Below are 16,778 nucleotides of genomic sequence, written 5' to 3' on the forward strand. Positions count from 1 at the left end.
ATGAGCTTACAACACAAATTTGCATATTCAAAGGGTTTGGCTTCAAAGTTCAAAGTTTAACTTCCTGTCCTTCCAGAGTAACTTCCTGTCCAGCCACCATTGCCACAGAGAAGCACAGAGAAGCACTCCAGCTCCTAACCCATGGCCCATGCCAAAGATGTCCCGCAGTCAGACCTCATTGCTGCAGTGCAGGAACACCCAGTCCTGTGGGACAATGCACATGTCCACTATTCGGACAGATATCGCAAGAAGAAAGCATGGGAGGAGATCAGCAAGAGGCTGACACAGAATTGGGAAATCCTAAGCTGGAAACAAAAGCAAAAACGAAATAAGTATTAAGGCCTATTGACATGTGAATTTTATTCAATAGTGTAGCACACAGAGCTGACACACATTACATCACATCACATTTATTTTTACTTTAGTGGATGATTTTGCCATTCGCTGGAAATCCCTACGAGACCGCTATAGGCGTGATCTTAATGATGAACAAACAGTTCGCAGCGGTGCTCCAGCACGTCATGGTCGTCGCAAGCGGCATCCTTATTCAAGTGAACTTGCCTTTTTGAAGTGTGTAATGGAGTCAAGACCGTAAGTATATAAAATAATAATGCTATGTGTAATGAGGAAATGGGGTAAATGCACTTTCTTTTTCATATTTTTTCAGAACAACAAGCAGCTGGAGTGGAGAGTAGGGATGATCGAACTTTTGAAAAGTTTGGTTCGGCCAGAACATCCAAACTTCCCGAAAGTTCGGCCCGGATTTCAGAATCTCATTGAAATCAATGGGACCCGAACTTCGGTAATCAAATAACACAATTTTTAAGCCCTAAAACCCAATAAATGCCCCTAAAAAGTGCCTAGGGTTCTGGGTCATGCCCAATTAACTATTAATCACAAAAAAAAAAGTTTTTGATAAAAAAGTTTTTGATAAAAAAGCCAATTATTGAAAAAAAAAAAAAAAGAAAAATTTTTTTTTTTTGACTTTGGATTTAGTATCTGGTGGGTCTAAAAAGTGTACATGTGAAGTTTCAGCTCTGTAGCATGTCCAGAACCATGAAAAAAAAAAAAGATAATTTTTCAGTAGAACAGGGATGTGGGACCCTCCTTTAACACCTATATGATCTTTTTTTCTGGTTCTGGACATGCTACAGAGCTGAAACTTCACAGGTACACCTTTTAGACCCCCCAGACACAAAATCACACAAAGAAAAGTTCTTAAAAATTGTCATTTTTGATAAAAAAGCCAATTATTGAAAAATTAAAAAAAGAAAAAAAGAATCTTTGGATTTAGTATCTGGGGGGTCTAAAAAGTGTACATGTGAAGTTTCAGCTCTGCAGCATGTCCAGAACCATAAAAAAAAAAAAAAAAGATTGTTTGTATTAGAAAACTTTCAGCACAGGGGGTTGGCTTTGCTGCTGTAACACCTTGCCGGTTTAATAGAAGGCATTTTTTTGGGTTCTTTGCAGTCAGCAAAAACATCTGAACTTGTGTATAGTGGTACTGTGCACAAGTTCTGATGTTTTGCCTGCCTCCAAAAACCCCCACATCCATATATTTATATATTTATATACACACCTAGACATATATAGGTGTGATAGTAGCAGAAATATATGCTTGCGCTAATGAAATCATTTACAGTAATATATTTCTGCTACTATCACACCTATATATGGCTAGGTGTCTATATACATATAATTATGTGTGTATATATACCACTATACACAAGTTCAGATGTTTTGCCTGCCTCAAAAGAACCCCAAAAAATGCCAAAAAAAACGCTAGCGTCAAAAAAAAAATGCCCAGGTGTGTTTTTGCTGGCATTTTTTGGGGGTTTTTGGAGGCAGGCAAAACATCAGAACTTGTGCACAGTACCACTATACACAAGTTCAGATGTTTTTCCTGACAAAGAACCCAAAAAAATGCCTTCTATTAAACCGGCAAGGTGTTACAGCAGCGAAGCCAACCCCCTGAGCTGAAAGTTTTCTAATACAAACAATCTTTTTTTTTATGGTTCTGGACATGCTACAGAGCTGAAACTTCACATGTACACTTTTTAGACCCCCCAGATCTGAAATCCAAAGTAAAAATCAAAAAATCTTTTATTTTATTATTTTTTCAATAATTGGCTTTTTTTATCAAAAATGACAATTTTTAAGAACTTTTTTGATTTTGTGTCTGGGGGGTCTAAAATGTGTACCTGTGAAGTTTCAGCTATGTAGCATGTCCAGAACCAGAAAAAAAAAGGATTGTATGTATTAGAAAACTTTCAGCTCAGGGGGTTAGCTTCTCTCCTCGGTTTTCACACCTTGCCGGTTTCAAAGCAGGCATTTTTTTGGGTTCTTTGCAGTCAGGAAAAACATCTGAACTTGTGTATAGTGGTACTGTGCACAAGTTCAGATGTTTTGCCTGCCTCCAAAACCCCCCAAAAAATTCCAGCAAAAACACACCTGGGCATTTGTTTTTTTGACGCTAGCGTTTTTTGGCATTTTTTTGGGTTCTTTTCAGGCAGGCAAAACATCTGAACTTGTGTATAGTGGTATATATACACACATAATTATATGTATATAGACACCTAGCCATATATAGGTGTGATAGTAGCAGAAATATATTACTGTAAATGATTTCATTAGCGCAAGCATATATTTCTGCTACTATCACACCTATATATGTCTAGGGGTATATATACAGACATATATGTGTATATATACCCCCCTATACACATGTTCAGATGTCATGTCTGACATCAAACATGTCCTCAAAAAAGCACTGGCAGTGGCAGCCCCTGCAGCATAAAAAAATGCTTGGCTGGTGAGAAGCCATATGCCTGTCCCGAAGCAATTCAGAGATATGATCATTTCTCTATAGCGGTCACCATGCTATGGAAGGGTTTTGTCACCCTGCCATAGCAGTCACTGCCAGTTAACCCTACACTACACTACGGTCCCCTTACACTTAACACTTTCCCTACAGAAACTAAATTTTTGAAGCTAACTTAAGTGTAAAGGAGCACTCTAACTACACTAGATATCCCTTTCCTCACACTAATAAATAGCTAAATGACACTTTTAAAGTAAAATTAACAGAACTGCTTCCACTCTCTTCCATGTCCAGTATAACAATGCTAGGAATATGGCGGGTGCGATCTTATATACTGGGGGCGTATTCACTAATGATTGGTCTAGGGACCCCCTAGTCACTCCAATCACATTCCTAGCATTCTCCTGCCCCCTCAATTGGCTTTTGCTAATGTTTCTGGTACAATCACGGGCTTTTAAAGCCCATTTCCTGAAGCATTGCATTTTGGGCGGTTCTGGTTGCCGAATTCCGAACTTTTTGGGCAAAAAGTTCTAAATTCGGCCGAACCTCGAACACCCAATGTTCGGGCCGAACCGATGGTCGACCCAAACCATTCGATCATCCCTAGTGGAGAGGAGTGTGAGGATTACGATGAGGGTTCTGGAAGTGAGGTATGTCCCTCTGTGGACAATGCAGAACCAATTCTGCCTCCACAGTCTGAAGAGGTGTCACTGTCTCCTAGGCACAGTGTGCAGGTATTTAATTGTATATTTTTCTCATGCTCACTCCACTATTATTCTTGTTCTCTCTGTCTCATTCACACTCACGTTCTTACTCTCCATCTCCATCTCTCTCTCCCCCCCATCTCTCTCGCTCTCCCTCCCCATCTCTCTCGCTCTCTCTCCCCCCCATCTCTCTTGCTCTCTCCCCCCCATCTCTCTTGCGCTCTCCCCCCCATCTCTCTTGCTCTCTACCCCCATCTCTCTCTTGCTCTCTACCCCCCATCTCTCTCTTGCTCTCTACCCCCATCTCTCTCGCTCTCTCTACCCCCATCTCTCTCTCTCGCTCTCCCCCCATCTCTCTCGCTCTCCCCCCAGCTCTCTCGCTCTCTCTCCCCCCCATCTCTCTCGCTCTCCCTCACTGTGTCTCTTCCCCCTCCCATCCCTCTCTCATAATATCTTTCCCTATCTACTCTTATTAATTTTTTTACCCCACTAGGAAACTGCATCAGAAGAACAAACACACAGATCACAAATAGAAGATGAGGAGATACCTACAAGACCACAGCGGAGACGTCGTCAACAACAGCAGCAGCCGCAACCACGATCCTCTATGGAATCCGAATTTATTGAATTTATGAGGGACATGAAAGCCAAGCAGTCAAGTGCTACTTCAGATCTTTTTCAAAATATTAATAATAGATGGGTAGCATTCTGCCGCAGTATCCTGCCCATGATTCAAGATCTTCCTGAGCAACTGGCATTGCAGGTTACCGATGACATTTACACATATTTGGTGGCCTGCAGAACAGCTGATAGGAGACATGTTACACCTCCGCGGATGTCACTGATCACAGACCCACCCTGCCCCAGCTCAACCTATTCTTCACCCACTTTACATGGCTACTCAACCTACCCCCAGCGTACCCATCAACCTACCTACCACACTTCATCATATCCGACTACTCCCCTCCGCCATCCAGTGCCAACCTCCCAAGTATCCATGGACCCTGCTCAGAGTTCTGATACATCTGGATCCTCCCAGTATGGTGTTTATCAAAATTTATAGAGTTTGATTTGGATGTTTTATGCACTTTAGTTGTATGGAAGATTTATGCACTTTAGTTGTATGCCATAATGGCATTATGTTTGCACTGTTGCCATACATTGTGTGGCGGTTGTATGCCATAATGGCATTACGTTTGCACTGTTGCCGTACATTGTGTGGCGGCTAAGTTTAAAAAAAATAAAACATTTTTGTTTTCCATTTCTGTCTATTGAATATTTTTTTCCTATAAGGGCCGATGTATTGTCCTTCAGACTTTTGTGGGGGGCTGTACTGTGGCCAGTAATTGTATAACCCCGACAGTACCAGCATCAATGGGAGTAAGAATGCCCCATCATTGGTTTTCACCGGAGGAATAGGGTCCCATTTTTGGTTTTAGCAGGGGGTATAGCGCCCTACAGCGGTATCAGTAGGATGGATAGTGCCTGGATGTCATTGTGAGTAATGGTGCCTTATTGCTGTCAGGAAAATTATCCCGAAGGGGTGGATACAGCAAAGCAAAGGGCTTCAATCTGGCACCCAGCCCACAGTTTCGAGATCACTAACCTGAAAGACAAAGGCATAATGAGCTAATATGATCTAGAACAGTGTTTCTCAACTACGGACCTCAGGGCACACTAACAGGCCAGATTTTAAGTATTGCCTTGGGGAGATGTAGACTAGAATACTGCAATCACTGAGCAGAAAATTATATCACCTGTGATGTATTTCAGTTTTCTTGCAAACCTGGCCTGTGTGCCCTGAGGACCGGAGTTGAGAAACACTGATCTAGAAAGTGCTTGTTCATGCTACACACTTGTTCACAAGTTCACATGGTCATGGGTTCCAGAACTGCATACAAAAAAAAAAATCAGAGATGACAACAACTTAACACCTAATGTTTTCTTTTTTTGTGAATTTTGCAATTCAGAAAGTACCACAACAATCAGTCAAATGTGATCATTCTGCCAAGTAACTTGTCCTTCCTCTGACACAAAGAAATCTGCAAAGGCCTGTCTTATATGCAATGCATGTGTTGGAGGCCGCAAGCCCACAAACTGCACACTTTCTTGCTGTGTGGAAAGATGTTCTGTGTCTGGTGATATATTTTCTTTTTCAATTGTGGAGTACACAGCAAGCCAATACTACCTTGATGGCATTCTCGACATCCAACTGCATGGCGGATAAGAGCACACGCCACTTTGAAGAGCAAACTCCGAAAGCACACTCAACCAACCTACGGGCACGGCTAAGCCGATAATTGTATATTTTTTGTGCGTGACTTAATCCGTGTCCACCATAAGGACGCATTATGTTTTCGGAAAGTCCAAACGCCTCATCAGCAACAATAACGAAAGGAAGGCTTGGTCCTGTGGTTCCAGGTAGTGGCCTCCAAGGGGGGATACGCAAACGTCCTTCATGTAGTCTTTGTCCCATTGCGGATTGACGAAATATTCTGGCATCACCAGAACTCCCGTAGGCCCCAACATCAATATAAATAAAGCGCAGGTTGGCGTCAACTAGCCCCAGAAGCACAATTGAAAAGTATTTTTTAAAATTGAAATATTTTGATCCTGACTTTGCAGGCATTCTCACACGAATGTGCTTGCCATCCAGGGCACCTATACAGTTTGGGAATTGTGTCTTTTGCCAAAATTCCTCAGACACCTTTTGCCAAAGCTCCTCTGTGGGTTGCGGCATCACAACATCATGCAGCTCCTCCCACATCGCGTGACACGTTTCATGGACTATCTTGGCCACTGTTGTCACACCGAGCAGAAAATAATGATGCAAGGAAGAGAAACTCTGTCCAGTCGCAAGGAACCTGTGGAATATAATAATACGTTATTGTTTTTTTGTCTATATGTGTGTGTGTGTGTGTTTATATACAATGATCCAAAAAATGAAAGGAACATGACAGTATAGCATCAAGTTAAACTCCTGGGATATTAATCGGGTCAGTTAAGTAGCAGAGGGGGTAGTTAATCAGTTTCATCCATGACATAACTGGGCAGCAATTATATGACCTCCTAACAGGACTGTGGAGGCCACTGACATTGTTTTCTCTACTGAAGACAGTTTTTGACTAGTTTTGCATTTGGGTAGGGACTGCTTGTGCAAATAAATTTCGTAATGTTTTAACATACATCACAACATACCTGAGTGTGACAAGTAGTCGCTCTCCAGGGGACACACTTCTCCTCATGTTGGTATCCATCCTTGTCAGTCTCGGTGTCAGAATATGCAACAGTGCATCGAATGTGGAGATGGACATTCGTGTAAAATTAAAAAACTTCTCTGGATAAGTGCGAAGGCCTTCATACCGAGCAGCAAAAAATCCCAGTGTCAGACGTTGTGACACCAACGGATGTGCCCAGTAATGACGGCGACGTCTTCGATTTTCTTCCAACTGCCTCTGCTGTCTTCTTTTCCTCATCAGGAACAGAAAAATACCTGCAATCATTAAATTATCCAGGAATTCCATATTCAAGAGCAAAACAAAAAGCCTGACACAGCTGCAGATACCCAACACTGGAGTAGGAGGGAAAATTGCACCAAAAATGCTAATTTGCTAATTTGCATATCAAGAACGCTAGAATAAATTTGCGCGCGTAGATGCTCTAACAGGAGTATCGTGTGTAAGGTGCCTAAATGTTCTGTCCCCTCAAAATAACTCAACACACAGCTATTAATGTCTAAGCCGCTGGCAACAAAAGTGAGTACACCCCTAAGAAAACATTTCCAAATTGGGCCCAATTAGACATTTACCCTCCCCGGTGTCATGTGACATTTTCACATAGGGTGTACTTACTTTTGTTGTCAGTGGTTTAGACATTAATGGCTGTGTTGAGTTATTTTGAGGGAACAGCAAATTTACACTGTTATACCAGCTGTACACTCACTACTTTACATTGTAGCAAAGTGTCATTTCTTCAGTATTGTCACGTGAAAAGATATAATAAAATATTTAAAATTCATACACATTATATTGCATGGTGGAGTTGGACAAAGAGCTAAGTCTGCCAAAATGTGCAAGCCTGTTGAACATGCTTGCAAATAATTATAGGGACCTGCATCAGTTCAGCTCTGCCATTAAGAGGTCATCAAAGTACTGTTTGCATTGTGTTGTGCTGGGTGTAGCTGGAGAAGTCAATTTACCTGCTGATTATAAGCTTCATTGTAGCCCATAAGCTGTGAGCCCGCATTCAGCACACATTCTTGCCTGCTTTGCCATGCTTTGTGCAAAGTATCAGAATAGGAACACTTGTTCTTGGCAAAACAACCACATGAGCCTCTCAGCTACCTTTGCATCTTCCAGAAGACATACTTCAGAAAACCAGTCAAAGATGACCTAGTTTATTGTATTTAAAATGTTACTAAACCCAGGACCCTAGGTTTCCGGTCTCCCACAGTACACAGAACATGGAAATGCAATTATTTTAGTAAATAATATATGATGTTAAATACCTTTTCTCATCAGCAGGTAAAGCAGTCTTGTGACTTCTATGAGTGTCTGGTTAAAGTTTGTAGGAGGAGTTTTCATTATCCCACGACTGTCCTATGAGGCTGCAGGACCCCCGACCCTCTGTCTGAACAGTGCTGATTGGCCTTGTGTTGATCACATGCACTCTTCCAAGAAAAGAAAATAACTCTCTAGCAATACACACCAAACTGAGCATGTGCAGCCTGTCCCCTGGCTCTTTAAATATCAGGAAATATATTGGAGTCAGTGGAAGAAGGAGACAATCAGAGAAGACAGGATCAAACAGCCATTGCAGAGGATTAACCCCTTAGGTTCCACAGTGAGCATAACAAGCATTTACTGTTGTGGGTTTAGTAACACTTTAATAAAAAATATGTAAAATTAACCTTTTCATTCTCCAAACCCATAAACATAGTGTTAAACTCTTAATCTGCCTACCCAAAACACACAGTCTAGGCCAGTCATGTCCAAAGTCCGGTCCTGCGGGCCAGTTGCGGCCCGTCCTTTACTTTCATACGGCCCCCAGAGACACTGCTGAACAATGTCTCTCTCTGAGACATCGCACATCCCTGCCCCGATGCAGATGCGATGGCTCGTGGGCGGGGCCTCTGGCCTCCCTCGGCAGCTCGACTGCTCCCGAGTCCCGCTGAGTTCCGCTCCACCCCCCGCTCTGCTCTATGTGCCTGGCGCCGCCCACGACTACGCGGGAGTGCAGAAGGAATTTGAAATCTGCATTCATTCTCTCCTTCACAGCACAGCCACCTGTAGAAGCCATGTGGAGCTGACCGAGGAAGTGTCATCTCTTATACTGCCTGTCTAAGTAAGTGTGATTTTATCCATAAAGCACTGATGCTTTTTATTTCATGTATATATATATATATATATATATATATATATATATATATATACACACACACACACACACACATATATATATATACACATATATATATAAAAATGGAGGAAGAAGTAACAAAGTAACAGTGCGTGTCATACGCCGATGTAAAAAAAAGAAAGTCCAGGAAGCAGCGCCGAGAGGTATAAGGGGGCGGGCGCCGCCGAGTAGAAGGAAGGATGCGCTGTCATCGGAAGTCCTGCCTCCTGTGCCAACGTCTATCATAGGCGCCGGGACTTCCAATGACAGTGCGTCCTTCCTTCTCCTTTGCCCCGCCCGCCCCCTTCTACCTCTCGGCGCTGCTTCCTGGACTTTTTTAAAAGTGATTCGGATAGTGTCAATGGCACTGGCGAGGCTGCAATTATGGGCGATGCGCTGGCGAGGCTGCAATTATGGGCACTGCACTGGCGAGGCTGCATGTATGGACACTGCGATGGCGAGGCTGCAATTATGGGCACTGCACTGGCAAGGCTGCAATTATGGGCACTGCGCTGGCGAGGCTGCATATATGGGCACTGCGCTGGTGAGGCTGCATTTAAGGACACTGCGCTGGCGAGGTTGCATTTGTGGGCACTGTGCTGATGATTGTATTTAATGTCAGGCAAAATGTTCGGCCCTCACGCATGTTCACTTCATCAAGTCTGGCCCTCTTTGAAAAAAGTTTGGACACCACTGGTCTAGGCAGACTAAGCAGCACTGTTACTGATATGCAAATTTTGACTTTTTGTCAAAGGTCAGTCGCTAAAGCTGGCCATACATGAGAACTTTGTATGACAATTGTCATTTTTGCAATGTTTCTTAAATATTTTAAAGGCTAAGTTCACGGTTGGTAAACAAAAAAAAAAAAAAAAAAAATAACTAAAATGCACATAATTTTGCAGGTAAAAAAAATATGCATTTATTTATTTATTTTTATACTGCAGCCTGGAAAGCATTGCACCCATGATTAGCAGATCATGCGTGCAATGTCAGGCTCCTGCAGACTCTCAGTATCAGTCTGCCCGTACCTCCAGTATGGGCAGACAGTTACTCAAGTGCAAGAAGAATCAATGCACTAAGAGGACACTCAGCAGTACCCTTGCAGTTCATTGGAAACTACAAGCCGTCTGCTGCAGTGGTAGAAGGGGCTTGTAGTTCATTCAAACACAGAACTTTGTAAATAAATTATGCAGCTATGTAAGATCAGAGCCCCGCACAGCCACGCTGTTGTTAAATTGTGACATTAGGTACGAGGAGGAAATCCCCCATCAAGGTCTGCAGCTCCAAAGCAACATACGACATGCTATAGCCTCAATACAGCTGTAATATGTAACACATTACAAAAGGTGAACTTTGGTGAAATTACTTTTTAACTGTAGTGATGAGAAGGAGCAGAATGGAAAGTTCTCAAATGAACAAAATTCTAACCGTGAATGTGGTTTTCCCTCAGGAAAAATCATACATATTGTAAGGAAACCTGTTTAATACATCTGGGATTCCATTAAAACCGCAGCCGGACGTAATATTACCCACTTCCTGCAAAACGACGTACCTTTGCGTCACTTTGTTGAAGTAGTTGTATCCTGCAGCTTATTGAAAATTTTCGTAACAGGTTAGTGTACTGTCACAGCAGAGGCGTAACTAGAACCTTCAGGGCCCCGATGCAAGAAACCATGAAGGGCCCCCCAGACCCCTGGCCGGGGCCCTTCTCTTCAAGCCCGGGGCTCTTCCCACTAATCCTGGGGCTCTTTACTCTCATTGCATGGCCTTTTATTATGGTCCCGCATCAGGATCCTTTCACAAGTTCTGCAGTGGGCCCCCTTCCTGCAATCTTGGGGCCTCCCCACAGTGGTGAAATGCCAGGGCCCGGTCGCAAGTGTGACCTTTGAGATCCTAGAAGTTCACCCACTGGTTTGCTACCAGGCCCCCTGGAGCATGGGGCCCGGTAGCGATTGCAACCCCTGCAACCCCTGTAGTTACGCCCCTGTGTCACAGATATACAACAAGTAGAAAGTGGGTAAACATAACAGGATACACCTAAACCAGTTAACATACAAGGTAGGTGTTCGCAGTAGAGAACAACCAAAACTCTGCAAATGGAGGGTAGACGGTTGACTTCTGCAACAATGGGTAACAAGAATTGGGCAACGTGAAGGGACTCCTAGGGATGAGAGGGGAGGGGTAGAGAGATGAAGAGTCTTTGCAGGGGTTAGTAATAGCACAGTCAGAACATCCAGTAGATGTGGCAGCCGCTAGTGATGAAATAAGGCTAGCGTCAGACAATCAGTATGTATCAGGTAGTTTTGGTCTCCATGTCAAGAGAAGGGGGGGGGGACCCTTGGTGCTAACTGAGAGGGAATTTAGTGTTATTGGTGAAAGGCATCCATTTGTAGAGAAAGCAGGTCGATGGGGCAGCTGAGGAAAGTTCAGTGTCTAATTTTTCCTTGCAAAGGAGTGAGAAAAGGTCTTGTTTAACTTCCAGTATGTTGGGGGAGATTGAGGATGTCCAGTGCTTAACCACTTTACCACTGGAGGATTTTGCTGTCTTACGTCCAGGCCACTTTTTGCGATTCGTCACTGTGCGAATTTAACTGACAATTGCGCGGTCATGCAACGCCGTACCCAAACGAAATTTATGTCCTTTTTTTCCCACAAACAGAGTTTTCTTTTTGGTGGTATTTGATCACCTGTGCAATTTTTACTTTTTGCGCTATAAACAAAAAAGAGCGAAAATTTTGAAAAAATAACAATATTTTTCACGTTTTTTTATATGAAATCCCCCCCCCCCCCCCAAAAAAATGTAAAAATCAAAATTTTTTATCATTTTTGGCCAATTTGTTTTCTGCTACATATTTTTGGTAAAAAAAATTGCAATAAGCCTATTTTGATTGGTTTGCGCAAAAGTTATTGCGTTTACTAACTAAGGGAAAGATTTATGTCATTTTTGGTGTTTTTTTTTTAACGAGTAATGGCGGTGATCTGCGATTTTTTTTGCAGGACTGCGACATTGCGGCGGACAGATCAGACCCTTGACTGACATTTTTGACACTTTTGAGGGTTCCAGTGACATTACTACAGTAATCAGTGCTATAAATATGCACTGTTACTGTAAAAATGACACTGGCAGGGAAGGGGTTAATTTTATTGGAGAGGGAGGGGTTAATGTATGCCTGGTGCTTACTGACATGTGTGGGGGGAGGTGAATGAGTGACACAAGGACAGATCGCAGGTTCAGCTATGCTGAATCCTGCAATTTGACCCTGCATGTCACTTAGGAGATCCGCCCGCTCCAGCGGGCGGATCTCCAGACTCGATTCACCGACGATCGGGGAAGAGCAGCAGCGATCGCCGCTGCTCCTCCCCTGGCCCGACTCCCGCTGTGACTGAATACAGCGGGAGCGAGCCTCCGGCGGCCCGCGCGCGCCGCCCACAAGGGGAGGAGTCCATCGACGTAGGTCTACGTCGCTGGATGATAACGAGCCACATTGCCGCAGTAGCAGCAATGTGAGCGGTCGTTATGTGGTTAAGAATGGTTCATCTGGCAATTATGAAACAGGTTGCCAGCCATGCCCTGTTAAAGTGGGTGACAGGTTGGAGTTTTGTGAGGGTGGCGTGGGTAGGAAGAGCCAGGTCTCCAAATACCAGTTGAAAGATATCCTTAGTTGGGGGGCGGCCAGTGATAGTATAGGTTTTGACTCCCAAAATGAGGCGATTATGCGGCATGACCAGAATCTGTGAAGCAGATTGGACCTGGCTTCTCCGCACTGGAGACAAAGTTGCCTAGAGTGTTGTTGGGGGTCCGATGTGAAAGGAATATAGGCCCTGTGAATGATTTTGTAGAATTCATTGGTGATTAGGGCACAGGTAGATTCATAGCCAGCTAGTATGCGTTCAAGAGCATCTGGGGACTTGAGGTCTTTGTTCCAAGAGGCAGCTGTGGTGGCTTGAATGGGTATGCAAAAATGCTTGTTTAGAGGCTTGTAAATATCCGAGATTTTATATTGCTGTTTTTCCATAAGGGTGTCCAAGAAAGTGCGTTGGAACCTTTGTGGTTTGTTTGGGCACTGTTCTGTGATGAACTGAACTGCTTGGTGAAGGCGTTAGGAAATAATGACTCGTTAAACAGAATTTCTCTAGCAACTGACGGAGTGGGAGCGTCGAACCAGAGTCCTGATCAAAAAGTTGCGCAAAGAGCACTAGGTTCTGCGAGGCCCAGGTTGCATATCCCTTGTGCTGGTTTGGGTGGGAAAATAAGGGATTGTTCTGGATGGGAAGGTATGGAGAAACCCAAGGAGTCACTTTTAATTTGCGTCTGACTTCCCTCCATGTCACCAACGAGTCCCTTATCAAGAGATTGTGTTGGAGGCGAGGGGGGAGTGAGCAGAGTTTGCAGTGTAACAAAGTGGGCAGGGAGTTGGGGCCCACCATCTGTGACTCCAAGTCAAAGTTGGAGTATCTGGAGCACTGTGACAACCAGTCTAGACCTACTCTGAGTATACATGCGAGATTGTAGACCCTTAAGTGGGGGAGATCAACCCCTCCTTCACTCCTGGGGAGGAATAGTTTATGCAAAGCTATACGGGAGCATCTACCCCGCCAGAGGAATTTAGATAGAGATCTCTGTAAGTTTTGTAAATCTTTATGCTTTAGTAGCAAGGGGATGGTTTGAAGAGGGCATAGCAGCCTGGCGCAGCTTACCATTCTAAATAGGTGACACCTCCCAAGAAGCGAGATGAGGAAATCTGCCCATGTCTCCAATTCTCCGGTAGAGCGGACAGTCGGCTTTCAGGGGATAACACCAAAGAAAACGCATACGTGTTCAAATCACACATGTGATGTATTGCCGTGATTTTCAGAGCGAGAGCAATCATTCTAGCAAAGGACAAATTCGACAAGCTTAACATGTTAGATATCTATTTACTTTGTAAACATCATCTTTAACAATATACAAAAAAAATGGGCTAACTTTACTGTTTAGTTTTTTTTTTATTCAGTAAAGTGTATTTTTTCCCAAAAAATTGCATTTGAAAGGCCGCTGCACAAATACCGTGTGACATAAAATATTGTAACTACTGCCATTTTATTCTCCAGAGTCTTTGCTAAAAAAAAAAATATATATATATATATATATATATATATATATATATATATAATGTCTTGGGGTTCTAAATAATTTTCTAGGAAAAAATACTGATTTTAAAGTGGAACTGCACTGCTTCTGATCACCACAAACCAAAAATGCTATTTAATTCATTTGTATTATTCAAAGCAATCTCCCCCATCCATCCATGTCTCCATGCTTTCTTTTGCTGAAAAATCATTTTGAAAAACACCCCCTAGCATTTCTGATCATGATCATCTTGAGTAAGGGCAGATGGTTTATGTATCATTTACCTCCCGGAATCCATTTGCCCTTAGCTCAGGCATAGGCTGAGCTGAGAACCCTCCCTCCTCTACTGAAGACTTCTGGGATGTATGACATTATTTGCCTAGGCTTGGAAACCAGGAAGTAACTGCAGAAATGTAAAAAAAAAAAGTTTAAAACAAGTAAATATGATATACTTTCCTATCTATTTACTAATGCTAGCAGCATTAGGATTAAAAATAGTCCATGCTGATTGAGAGAATGAAGTTCCACTTTAAAGAGGTTGTAAACCCTTGGAAGTTTTTTCTTTTTTTTTCTGAAACCTGAAAGAGAAACCCATAATGAGCTAGTATGCATCGCAATACTACCATCGAAATACTTACCTAAGAACGAGCCCCCGCCGTGCCACCCGCTTAGCTGGATGATGGGCGACATGTCCAGTCGCCCGTCTTCTGGGATCGCGGCATCCGGCCATCTGATTGGCCGGAGCCGCGGTGACGTCGCTCCCGCGCACGCGCGCGGGAGCCGACGGTCACGGCACGGGGCTCTGAAGAAACGGCACCAGCGGCCGTTCCTTCAGAGCGCATGCGCCAGTGACATCACTGTCTGCATGTAAGGTAAATATCTCCTAAACGGTACATGTTTAGGAGATATTTACAATACCTATAGGTAAGCCTTAATATAGGCTTACCTATAGGTAAAAGTGTCAGAGGAGGGTTTACTTCCTCTTTAAAGCGGAGTTCCAGGCACAAAATCGACCTAATCGATTTTGTGGCCATCCGCTTGCTCTTCTTCACCTGAAAAGGAATTGGATAGTTAGGGTTATTTTTTTTTTTTTACTTACCTTGTATTCGTAGAAAGAAATACTCACCTATTTTCCACTTCCTCCCTCTGTGGCCATGGCCCGCGCCGTCACTTCCGGTTTGCGATGATTCCTGGGAGCTGAACGTCATCGCTCCCAGGAATCAATGCGACGGCACCGGCCCCGCTCGTCACTTCCGAGGCGCTGTGTAGGAATGCGGCGCCGCCCGGGAAGTGACGAGAGGGGCCGGTGAAGGCGCATTCTGGGAGAAGAAGACGCGGAAGAGGACGCAGAAGAGGATCGCGCTGGCTTCAGCTGCCCACAACAGAGATGGCAACGCTGTAGAAGAAATTTTAGTGAGTATTTCTTCTTGCAGGTAAGAGTGAACCGGGACAGATCAGAGGCTAGCCATTGTGGAATGTACTAGCCCTGACTGTCCCAGGGGTATGTTCATTGAAAAAATGTTTTTGTGCCCGGAACTCCCCTTTAACTTGTAAGCAACAAGTGTCAGAAATAGGATTGGTCCTTAAATGGGAAAAAGGCCTTTAAACAAAATGAGATGATTCAATGATGGTAAGAAAATATACTCTAATGAATCATTTTTCTGAATTTCTATAATCATTTCTATTGGAGAATGGCCAGCTTTATCCTTCATATCCATCTGGGGACGGTTATGTGGATGTCCTGGTGCCACAGAACTCATGGGAAAAAATAAGTTAAAGTAGAGTTTCGTCAAGCAGCCTTCACAGAAAAATGATGATATTCAGATTGACATTTGACAATAGGATGACATTTGGATGGATAAACCCTTTAAATAGATCATACAGAAGTGGAAGAAAACCCTTTAAATAGTTTATACAGAAGTGGAAGAAAAAGCAAAACCTAACTAAAGTGGGGTACACACTAGTAGAATATCTGCCGAAAATTCCCATCCGAGGTAAAATCGTACAATTTTCGGCTAGTGTGTACACAACTTTCAGCAGCCGATGCCGACATTTTCAATGAAAAAAAAGCGAGGGACAAACACCAAAATTTTTATCGTCCGTCCCCAGATGACCAATTTTCGTTTAATGTGTATGCAGTACGCCCGCGAAAAATCGAATATGTGCATGATCTGAAGTTGCTGACGACCCGGAAGTCTAGGAACAAATGTCCCAAAAAAAAAAATCAGTCGAGAAATTTCGTAAACATTTATGCACTGTCAACTAAAAACGGTAATGAATGCTGAGCAAGAGAGAGAAAAATCGGAGGATATTTCGTCCGATTTCCGTCAAGTGTGTACGGGCCTTAACTCTAAACCTAGTCCCATCCCCATTCTAAGCCTAATCTATCTAGCCCCATATAGAAAAGATTACAATACTTATCTATTCTGAAGCCAATTCGGTCCGGTCTTCAATGGCACCTTCTGTGTGCAGGAGAAAGCCGACAATGGCTGGGAAGTAACATCACCCATAGACTTCTATTGTCAGCTGCCTCTCCTACACACTGAAGCCACCACTGACAACTCAGCCTTGGACCAGCCTGGATTGGAGCGGCTTCAGAATGGGTGAGTACCGTACAGTGATCTTTTCTTTACAGGGTTAGATAGATTAGGCTTAGAATGGGGGTGGGAGTAGGTTTAGAGTTAGCCCTCGTTCCCACTGAGGGTGGGTTTGAAATTATGTGAATTCAGCTGAACTCGCACAATTT

The sequence above is a fragment of the Pelophylax lessonae genome (assembly GCF_965119305.1).
Source record: "Pelophylax lessonae genome assembly, chromosome: 1".
NCBI lineage: Eukaryota > Metazoa > Chordata > Amphibia > Anura > Ranidae > Pelophylax > Pelophylax lessonae.